The sequence below is a fragment of the Porites lutea genome, chromosome 14 (assembly GCF_958299795.1).
Source record: "Porites lutea chromosome 14, jaPorLute2.1, whole genome shotgun sequence".
Taxonomy (NCBI): Eukaryota; Metazoa; Cnidaria; class Anthozoa; order Scleractinia; family Poritidae; genus Porites; species Porites lutea.
The window spans coordinates 10,489,656-10,500,487 of NC_133214.1; the positions used below are offsets into that span (position 1 = coordinate 10,489,656).

General features: G+C 39.1%; 2 long non-coding RNA genes across 2 annotated transcripts; both read right to left on the bottom strand.

Moving 5' to 3' along the window:
- Window positions 1–2,319: 2,319 nt before the first annotated feature.
- LOC140925044 (uncharacterized) lies at window positions 2,320–5,542 on the bottom strand. The gene is made up of 3 exons (XR_012164366.1): window positions 5,401–5,542; window positions 3,909–3,976; window positions 2,320–2,470 (listed from the first exon to the last, which is right to left on the bottom strand). It is a non-coding gene; the product is annotated as an uncharacterized lncRNA (long non-coding RNA).
- A 2,870-nt stretch (window positions 5,543–8,412) lies between these two features.
- Window positions 8,413–9,859, bottom strand: LOC140925153 (uncharacterized). Its single transcript, XR_012164371.1, has 2 exons — window positions 9,721–9,859; window positions 8,413–8,528 (listed from the first exon to the last, which is right to left on the bottom strand). It is a non-coding gene; the product is annotated as an uncharacterized lncRNA (long non-coding RNA).
- Window positions 9,860–10,832: the final 973 nt, after the last annotated feature.

Sequence of the window (10,832 nt, forward strand, 5' to 3'; positions counted from 1 at the left end):
GAAACGGCGGACGACGTAAAATAGAAAAAAGGAAGAGATAGGGCCCTGGAAACGAGGGTGTTAGGAAATGGCAGACTCGGTAGTCCCAAATGTCATAAAGAAATAAGCTTCGTAAATTTGTGCAGACGCACTGTGTTGAAAATCTGTCTGGGTTTTTAGGGGTATATAACCTGTGCTACTTGGCTAAACTCAAACCAAGCATCACTCTTTATCGTAACACTAGAGGACTGAAAAAAACGCTCGCTGAACGCTACAATTCTAGGGATTATTAATACGGAACGAAACAGATCATTTTCGAGACTAAATGAACGCCTGGAGTGAAACGGCGAACTGCTCTCTGTCTCCTTTCTGCCTCTGTCTCTTCGCACCTCCCTTGATTGTGTGAGTGCGTGCGTTTGATCGAACTAGCCAACTCATTAATATGTCTTTTTTTAACAGTTGGTGTGATGCCTCACCGGCTTTACTAACTTAATAAAGGTTAAGGTAAAGGAGAAAAAATGCTAAAAAGTTGAAAGGAAAGAAAAATAAAAGAAAGAAAGAGAAAAAGCACACAAACTCGACTGCCAGGATACGAGCTCGCGCTTCTCCACCAACTGTTAACTTCAGCCAAGCAAACAAAACACAAGAAACGTTCGATCTCGGAATGTCAGGATCAATCACGCAACCTACCGTCTTAAAAAGAAACACGTCTCACGCGGTTACAAAACGGCTTTCTCTCTATTTATAAGGTTTTGGCTAGGTTTCTCTTGAAATTTCAAGGTGTTGCAGTGAATCAATCTTAATGAAAGTTTCAGATATTGTTATAAACGTCATGAAGATTATGTGATGAGGTTTAAAAAAAATTCTCTTGAGCCTTTTTAGAGATAATACAGAAAAGCGCTAAAAGTCAAAATTTAGAATAAAGTTGCACTTAGACAAGTGGTGAGAAAACCGGTCAGAATCGCAAGAAAGAAAATACACCAAAATTTCCTAACTTTGAAATATGATATTAATCAGCCTTCTGACTCTACTTAGACTACTTAAGATTAATGTGAGCTATTTAGAACTTTTTTATTAAACATTTTATCACGGCTCTTGAAAATATAAGGTTTGAAATATATTTGTGTTTTATTTGAATTCAAACATGCAGAATTCTTTACTTCTCACAGAGGTTATTTGCTAAACACTACACTTTAAGTTCCTGGTGACGGACGTTCAGTAGCAGGTCTAGATCGCGCAAAATTCTGATTTTATCGATTTCAAAGTTTTTTGTTTATAATTGTTGTCATAGTGATATCGATTTTACTAAACACTGCATTTTGACAAACTTCAATTCATAGTCAAACCCTGTTCAACATTTTGTAGTGATCGGACAAAAATAAAATCACTTTTAAGGTGATTGAAAAACACCGGTATGGTCAGGGGCACCCAACGATCGCCTGATCGGAGGTTCGTAACAGGCCGCAGTTGGTACACACTAGGCGACAACTTGCAGCAACATGTCGCGGAGAAACGTCGCAGCGACAAGGCGAATCGGTCATTGTCCTTTTTACTTTGAACCCTCTTTTGAAAACGCCAGATAAAAGGTCCGAGATAATAAACCCACAATCAAATCTCTTGGTCGAGTGGAGATTCATACAAAGTGATCGGGATCCCTGGGCACAATTAGACAGATTAAACCACCATTATCATGTATCATAGACTTGCGCCCGCACTTCACATGATCCCACGTAATACCCTGAGGGTGTCGACTCTTATATGTCAGGACTTCGATAATTTTTCTATAAGCCAAAAAGAAAGTAAATAAACATGATAAATATAACAATGTAAATTACGGTCAAAAAAGGACTCGTGGCGTAACTGAAAACTTGACAATTAACACAAAATAAGTCTCAGTCAACTCCATATCATGGATTCAGGAAAACTCATTGAACTGGCTCATTTAATCAACTAAAAGTATCCAGTCACTCAAGACTATTTTCAGATGCAAACTCCATTTTTAGAGAGTACTCCATATTCAAAAAGGTAGAAACTCAGTGGAAATGTTTCAGTCACACGACGAGTCCTTGTTTTAACCATCATTTTTATTTTTATTCATTTATTTTTTGCTTATAGAAATTTATGACTAAAGTTGTGGCTCGAACTCCTGGCTCGAGTTCTGCCTTTAAAAAAGCACAGTAAATTGCCAGCAAAATAAAAAACAGAGAGGAAGAGAGTAAGAGACAAAGCGAAAGGCAAACGTCGAGACTACTTCGTCACTTTAAAACCCCAAAACTAATTCGACAAATAATTTGATTGCGTTGAAGCTTATTATTGTTACACACAACTTTGAAGACTTAGTTTGAAATGTAATAAATCTTCCTAATTCACATTTTAATTTTATAAAGTTAAACAGAAAAAAGAAAAACGAAGACAAGAAAGTCGAAATAATACATAAATTGCTTTATAGTAATCCTCTTTATGCTGTGTCTATTCATAATGAAAGTGCTTCCTAAAGATGAAAGAGAAAAAGTAGTTAATTCTCCCTTGATGCGAGATGAGGGCGTGAACTTTACCCTCCCCCAATCTGGCAAAAAGGGTGGACGGTTTTTTCCTCCCTTATTAGGCGTCCCCTTTTCCTCATTTTCTCGTTTTCTTGCCACTTAAGGAGACTTAAAGAAAAAGCTTCATGTTTAGATGACTATAGCCCGGCTACTTTTGGTGAAAATCAAAGAAAGCGAATCGAAGAAGGGGCCATGTTATGGGCTCCTGTCACTGGAAGACATGCGCATAGGAAAGCCCAAACTCTGTTCAACAAACCGTATATAATTGTACCATGCTTTCCTTATTTTAAACATCAATTCAGGTCAGGAGAGAGTGATTATGGGCTCTTCTTTCAAATGCCTTATTTTTGTAGGCTACTCCAGCCTATTAAGAAACTTTTGGCCTATTAAGAAAATTTTCTAGCTCCCAATTGCAACCCCTTAATAATAACAACAAAAACAACAACATCATCATCAACAACAACAATAATAAGTAATGGTAACAGGACTGAGTGGAGTCCAATTCGGTCTGTAATCATACGAGTGATTAACAAAATCGGACGACCGCGTAGCGGGAGTCCGATTTGTTTAATCACGAGTATGATTACAGACCGAATTGGACGACACAAAGTTCTGTTACCAATTAATCATAACTTTAACAAAATTTGTGATATATAGGGCTCTTTTTAAATCAAAACACAAGAAATTCCAAGATTTTTTCGCTAGCTATGAAAAAAAAGCCATTTAAGCGCGCCCGTGATGGCGCGTACTGTCCAATTACTTAGGCATGACGCGTACTGTCCTATTAAACTGTCCTATTAAGGCTGAAATCAGGGCAGTTGAGAACCAATCAGATTTGAGAATTTTGTTATAGTTATGATTATAGTAGTAATAACAATACAATTTAAACAACCAGGACCAATATAATAATTTGGTAACAACGTACAAAACAAGTTATGAAATTACAATAAGTAACAGTAGAAATATAGACAAGCTTTAAGTTTAAACACATCCGCCTTTGATGGGATCACCACCTTTTCTTGGTAGGGGTGGTTTGTGCGTCTCCTTGACCCCTACAGCAATGTCGGCTGAGGTCTTTTACTCCTGCTCCTAGAAGAACCACTCACGCCGAAACAAATCGGAACGCTCTGTGAGGACGGTGAAGGCCTAATCCTGCTTGTCAGTTCACCACATGCACAAAGTTTATTAGGGAACGTGAAAAAGCTTCGAATAATTTAATACAACAACGCGAGAATTATAGAAGCTAAAAAGAATAAAACTTTTCTTCCTTCTCAATATCCCTCACCTCACAGCGGAAACCAAAACTGGACAGAAAAATTCAATTCGCTCTAATCTTCAGTCATGTTATACCCTAAGTTTTTCTCTTTGCTATAATCTTAGACTTACTCATGGAAATTGCAATAGTCCTTTGCTGTCCACGACAGGGCTTCAGATCGAGGCTGGAGGATAAGGAGCTATAAAAGATAAAAAACGTCAAATATGTGAGGGTGTGGGAGTCAGACGCGCAGCTTGAGGAAAATTCATTATTTGAGAAGGGGATACCTCGCAGGGACGTAGCCAGCTTTTCGACTGTTTGTAGGCCTGGCTAAATTTCATTTCCACATATCCTGAAAACTGCACGCATGACTAGTCTGACCTCACCAACACTTTGACCTCTTAAGCTTCTTAGCTCACCCCAACAACGCATAAATTATTGCAAGCGGTAGAGTGATCAAACCAAACATTTGTAGGCCCGGGACTACAGGTCTTTGGAATGCCTAGCCCATGCCTCGCACACAAAATCCAATATCGAAACGAAGTGATGCATGAGAGGGGTATCAGTTTTCAAGCGAAATTTTTGGAGCAAAGGCAAGTTCTCGACAACTGTTTTACTGCCCTGGCAAAAGACAAATTGAATCATAGCGTGTGGCAAGTAAGCCATAAAAACATGGAGGTAGTCAGGATTGGGTCGTATCCCATGGCTGGTTTATTTTATTCTATTTTGTATATGGGGTGCTGTTGCATTAATGACTTTGTAAAGGAAAGGAAAATGATTATATTTATAGTGAGCAATATGACTTTTCAGAGACCCTAAAAGATAAAAAAATAATTGATCTAGCGGCCACTGAAGGAGATGCAAAAGAATATGCACATTTAAGTTAGCTTTTATGTGCTTTTGTCTTCTTCGAGGCTGATTTTAGTGCATACCCTCTAAACTAGAATAGGATTCATTAATTCACTTTTACTTGAATAAGGTAATTGATCATTTCACGGTAATTTACTCCGAGGCTTTCTGGTCATATCTGTATATTGTTTGGTTTTCTTTGTGCTCAAGTCTCTTCTGGGGATTGTGAGACAATGGAGTCGTGAAAATTTTCGATTTTCGTTCACTAAAGCCTCGGAGTCAAATTAAAATTCTAAAACCGTTAAGTCCTGAAAGTAACGACCATCGTTACTGTTGGATTTAGCACCCTTCTGCTTTCGCTACTTTCAGGGGGTCGTTTCTTTCGGATGGCTAAAACGTGTACTCCACATGGTCACTTCAAGAAATAAAATCGCAAAAAATGTGAAAGGAATACTTTTTGAAAAAAGGTCAGGAATGTTAAATAATCATTATTAATAAACCTCGGATCAGTGTAGCGTTTATTCAGGATATCTATCATGTCCATTATATTATAAAAGGGAAATAAGTTTTAAGGCCTCTTTTTTCGGAGGGTCGTTGTTTTCGGGGATCGCTACTTTCGAGACTTGCTAGCACCTGTGACATTTTATCTCTACTTTTAGAGGTTCGCTACTTTGGGAACTTAACGGTATATCGAATGTGAGCTGCTGCAAAAGTATAACTGAATGCATATTTTAAAAAAGTACTCTTATCGACTTAGGCAGCGGACGTACAAACCTGTTTTAAATGTAAGCGTTTTCGTAGTTATAATTCCAGCACTAAAAGCACAGCAAGTAAAAACACCTTCATCTTCCTTGGAGACATCTGTAATTTCAAGATGAGCCACAAGCCCATCATGCCCACTGTCTTCAAATATGTACCTGAATCGTCCTCCCTCCCTTATAGCGAGTCCTGCCTTGAGGAAAATACCCGCCTCCGCATGTTTCATTTTGCAAGTCAGATTAACTTTACTTCCAATGTAGGGTATGATTTTTCCTTGAAGACCAAAGCTTTCGATGAACGGCAGATTTGAAATTTTTTCTGAAATGGACAAGGAAAGAACATAAAATCCTACACAAGTGGCATCACGAAGGGGATATCAGGGCATAGACACCTTTGAAAGCCTTTTATTGTCTTCACGGTTCGGCTTTCGCAAAAATCATTCCACCAACCGTGCACTAGGCAGCAATCCTTTCCGTTGGTTTCGCGCTTTCAGCTCCGCAGGCTTGCCAGACACTTATCCACCTAATTAACGGAAAGCATGTTCCATTGATGGTAGCGAGATCACAAACTGTGTTTTTTAGATACGCAATTTCATCAGCTTTCGTGGGATGGGAGGAACTTCCCTCAAATGGATTTTAAGGATAAAAGTAAACTTTCTTCTTTCTTACCAGACCGTCAAGTCTGGCGTGCCGGACGTGTGTTCTCTAGAATCACATGTCGATGATTCAAAGCTATACCTTTCGTTTCCAGTTGCTGAGGCTAGCAATATGATTCAACAGATCAATAAGGACTTAGAAAAAATCGCAAGCTGGTGCTGCTACAACAGCCTTCTCATAAACCCAGAGAAAACCAAGCTGCTGGTGTTGGGCACACGTCAGATGCTTCAGAGGCTGCCCGCTGATTTTCATGTCACCCTCCTTGGAAAGAAGGTCACTCCATCTCCTTCTGCTCGGGACCTTGGCCTGCAGGTGGACAGCACTCTAAGCTATGATGAACATGTCACCCAAACAGTGTCCTCGTGCATAGGTAGCTTATGTCAGATTAACAGGGTAAAGGATCTGTTTGATGCTAGGACATTAGAACGGGTTATAAATTCCTTAGTGTTTAGCAAGTTATACTACTGTTCTCCGGTGTGGTCTAATACTTCAAAGAAAAATATCTCGAAGCTGCAGAAAGTTCAGAATTTAGCTTGTAGAATTATCACTGGAAAGCGGAATTTTGATCATATAACACCGGCATTAAGAGAGCTAAGGTGGCTCCCCGTGACCAGTTTTCTTAAATATACACTTGGAGTTTTAGCATTTAAATGTGTTAAGGGGTTAGCCCCTAGCTACGTTTGTCATAGATTTAAGACACGTGGTTGCGTTCATGACCGTAATACTAGATGTAAGAATAACTTGAATATCCCAGCTTATAAGTCAGCTTCTGGGCAACGCACATTTTTATACCGTGCAACGAGTTTCTGGAATTCTCTTCCAAAATATAAGAAGTAAGAGGATGTGATAATTTGCCAATCTTCAAGAGACATTTAAAGGAATTTCTCAGTAGTTTTTAATTAGTAATGTGATATATTTTAACATCTATTAGAATTTTAGATTTTTAATTTTAATGTATTTAGTATTGATTGTAATTAGTTTTAAAACCCATTTAGTGGAAAACTAATAAACACATTCATTCACATTCACTCAAGGATCGATCTAGAGAAAGCTTTTTTCCTTGTTTTATATCAAAATATGTTCTAAATGTTTCCCCTTAGCTGAAACGTTATTATTTGAGGACGACACCAGAATATTTTGCTCGTATCCTGATGTTTATCGTTTAATTCAACTACAGTGGAACCCTGATATAACGGTATGCTAAGGAACAATAAAATTATATCGCTATATCGAGGAATAGGCTCGATTTCGGGCTCATTTTCCCAAACAGCGGCTCGTAATCGGGCCTAATCGCGGAATCAACATATCGAAACTCATGGCCAAAAAAAAAACACGAAAATATCGTTATATCGGGGGTAAACCTAACATCAATTTTTATTGTATACTATTTAATTAAATTTGTGATCAAATGATTCACAAATGTAGCATTTCAATCATGCAGCAATGTCCTTGAACAGTTAGCACAGCACTGGAAGTTTTCAAAGCTTACACGCGTCCTCCATGGCCGAAAGATAGGAAAGAAATTCTCTCTCTCGTTCGCCTGAATCTTCCAACGTAATTGCAAAATCTGTTATTGCCTTTACAGCTTCGGTAACTTGCATAGGAGTCAAAGGCGTAGGTTCAGTCACTAATATATCATCATCAGTACGTATCATTCTCCTATATCATCGTACAAAGCTGTTGACAGAAACCTTAGAGATCACTCGATCACTGTAATGTTATGGTGTTAATTCAATGTTTCATTTAAATTGTGACTGTGTACTGAAAATATCGTTGAATATTGATTTTTCGTTATCGCTTCTACCTTCCAACCAAAACTTTATTATTCCTTGATCTCTCATTACCTAGTCTTCAACTTCATGTTTTATCCAAAAAAGCGTGGTGCGTGCAATCAGTAAAGCTCCCTTCCGAGCTCACTCTGCCTCCCTCTTCGCTCACCTTAACTTACTCACTATCAACAAAATTAATACTTTTCATATTGCCAAATCTGTTTTCTTGTTCTCACGGACTTCTTTCCTCTCCGTTCCTTCGTCTTTCCACCCAACGTTCCGTAAAGTAGACCCATTGGCACCCTCAAAGTAGTGATTCACATGAGTACCACACCAGGTCCTTAAATATTGAACTCTTTGCCTGCTGATGTTAAGAGTACTTCAGCTTCGTCTTCTTCGGTCTTTTTGGAAAAAAAATTCTTACTTTTTAAACCAATACAATAAATTGCCTTCTTAATTGCGTACATTATATATCTTCCTTTTTTCCTCTTTCTCATTATATTTTCTCATTATAAATTGAATACTGCAATTTTGTTCAAGCATCCGGCCATATGGAAGGACCAGTAAGGAGCAAGTTTTTTCAAAAGATGTCTGTTACTTACTTTCTGGATTGATCACCATAGCAGCCGACACACTGGTGAGGAAAATCAGAAGCAGGGCTTTGCAAATTAATACATTTCTCTCCATCTCGTTCAGAACTCCACGTGCGTCAGTCAACCTGGAGTAAACTATTGGTTAAACCTTGCTAAAATTACGCTTTATGAACTTATGCTCTTTCTTATATTTCCTTGATTTAGTCGTCCTTTCTTTCTTGGAAAAGCGTGGGAAGTTCATGAAAGTAAAATGGCAACATTCCCTGAATCATTTGCGCATCTAATTTGGAAATGCATGACATGAATGTGATCATCGCTTATTAAACTAAGATGGGCCTTCACCTTCACATCGTGTGCGTGTGTTTTCCGCAGTGCCAGTGACGCGCTTGTTTGCCTCCTACAACATGCTTAACATAGCTGTGAGATCAGGCTTAAATTTTCCGCCTACATGCACTTTTGTCGGATTGTGTAAAAGGTTTCAAAACAGAAATTTTAAAGCGTGCAAAAACAGGCGATATAAGCGAGAAGTTTTGTATACCCTTGCCTGGTTACAATTAGGAGACCAAAAATCATTGTTTGGTACGGGCTTAATTCTCTCTTATGTGTAGCACAATATTCAATGTTGGTCGCTGAGTTAGTTCTAAGTTTGTCTGCTTCCTAGCTCAACTGGTGGTGATTCATAGTTATTATCATTGCAGACGAAACAACTTAACAATTTAATCAATATCCGGTTCGGTACAAGGGCGTCATGTAGGACAAAAGGATTTCATTTTCGAGAAGCGGAATGATGCTTTACTTCCGCCCTTAACAGGTACTCCGCGTTTCTCTGGTTTCTACGCGTTATTTATTTAAGCAAGTATATTGGATCACTTAAAACAGTTGATTTTATTGCACTGATGAGTGATCATCACGTGCGTCCCAAGCCCACGTCACGAGTGTGGAAGGTAAATTTACTTTTACTTTCTCACAATAGAGTTGGTCCCGCGTTACAGGCGACCGTTGAAACTTTGTATGAGAAATGATCCCCAGAAATAAAATACTGAGGTCTGTGTACGCTAGATATCATTATATCATAACATTTTTTCTATATCATAAATAAAAGGATACTTACGTTTGATGTATTCCTGTGTTTTTTGGTGTGAATTCACACGAACAGAATACATCAAAGGTAAGTCTCCTTTATAGAAAAAAAGGTAAAATATGCATCACATGTTCCTTGTCCACTTTCGCCTGACAAGGAATAAATCTATATTTATAACAATAATATTAACAACACTACTGCTACTACTACTACTACTAATAATAATAATAGCTCACAGTCTACGAACGACGATATGGTATCATGTACAGGCTACAACGAAATGTCTCCAGATTTACGCGTCTTTCAGTCCGATGAAAGCGAATTCAAATTTCTTCCCCAGTCTCCCTCGCCGACTCGTCGATTGACCGCGGCAATGCTCAGGGGCTATGGAGTGTCGTGACATGTAAATCCCATTGCGCGTAACCCCCCTTACCGTGAAACTCACAAAACCGTGAACACCAGAAATCTTTATGGAATGTTATTGTGTTGGGAGAAATGAGCCAATAAGGTGCGAGATAACTAAGGTGGTGTTTACATGAGAAAACTCGCACCGGCGCGAGTTTCATACCGGGATGACTTTTTTTAATTTCGTATCGTGTTTACATGATGACTGGGTCATTTCATATCTCGTTACTTAGTAGCCTGCGTAACTGGCGGTATTGTGTGGGTGCGTGATTAAAGTTTTGGCGGCGGAGCCGTGTTCCAAAAAAAGGGAGTAGGGACGAGGCGGTCGACTACATTACAACGGCTCCGCCGCCAAATCTCACTCGACTACTACACAGTACCGCCAAATACGCAAACTAGTTACTTAGAGGTACACTTCATGTTGATAAAATACACGAAAGATTCCAAATCGCAAACATTACGCACGCGCTACCCATTCCAGTCTACCGGCACACCGATTAACCGCGCAAAACGTGTGGTCGTTTCGCGTTAACTTGATACCGTTGCGAGATTTCGTACCGGAGTGAAATTCTTGCCCCGGTACAAGAACCGGGGTGAACCCAAGCCAGGGTGACTCCTCCTGGCATGACATTTTGTGATGATATCATGTAAACAAATGTAGAGCCATGAGAGGGAACCGGAGTGAACTCGCTCCGGCGCGAAAGACGCCGCGTTGTCATGTAAACACCCCTTAAACCGCAAACAGCAACGGCAACTGATTAGTTTGTGGATTTGAGGTTTGCATGCGCATCCTGAACTTTATTGTGATTGGCCAGTACATAAATCAACATTCCTGAATTTTTTCAGGTGTTCACAGTTTTCTGAGTTTGACGGTAACAGTGGCCTATCAATTATCAGGCTTTTTTAGGGGTAAAGAGTAAATTCTAGGATACGTATTTTAAGA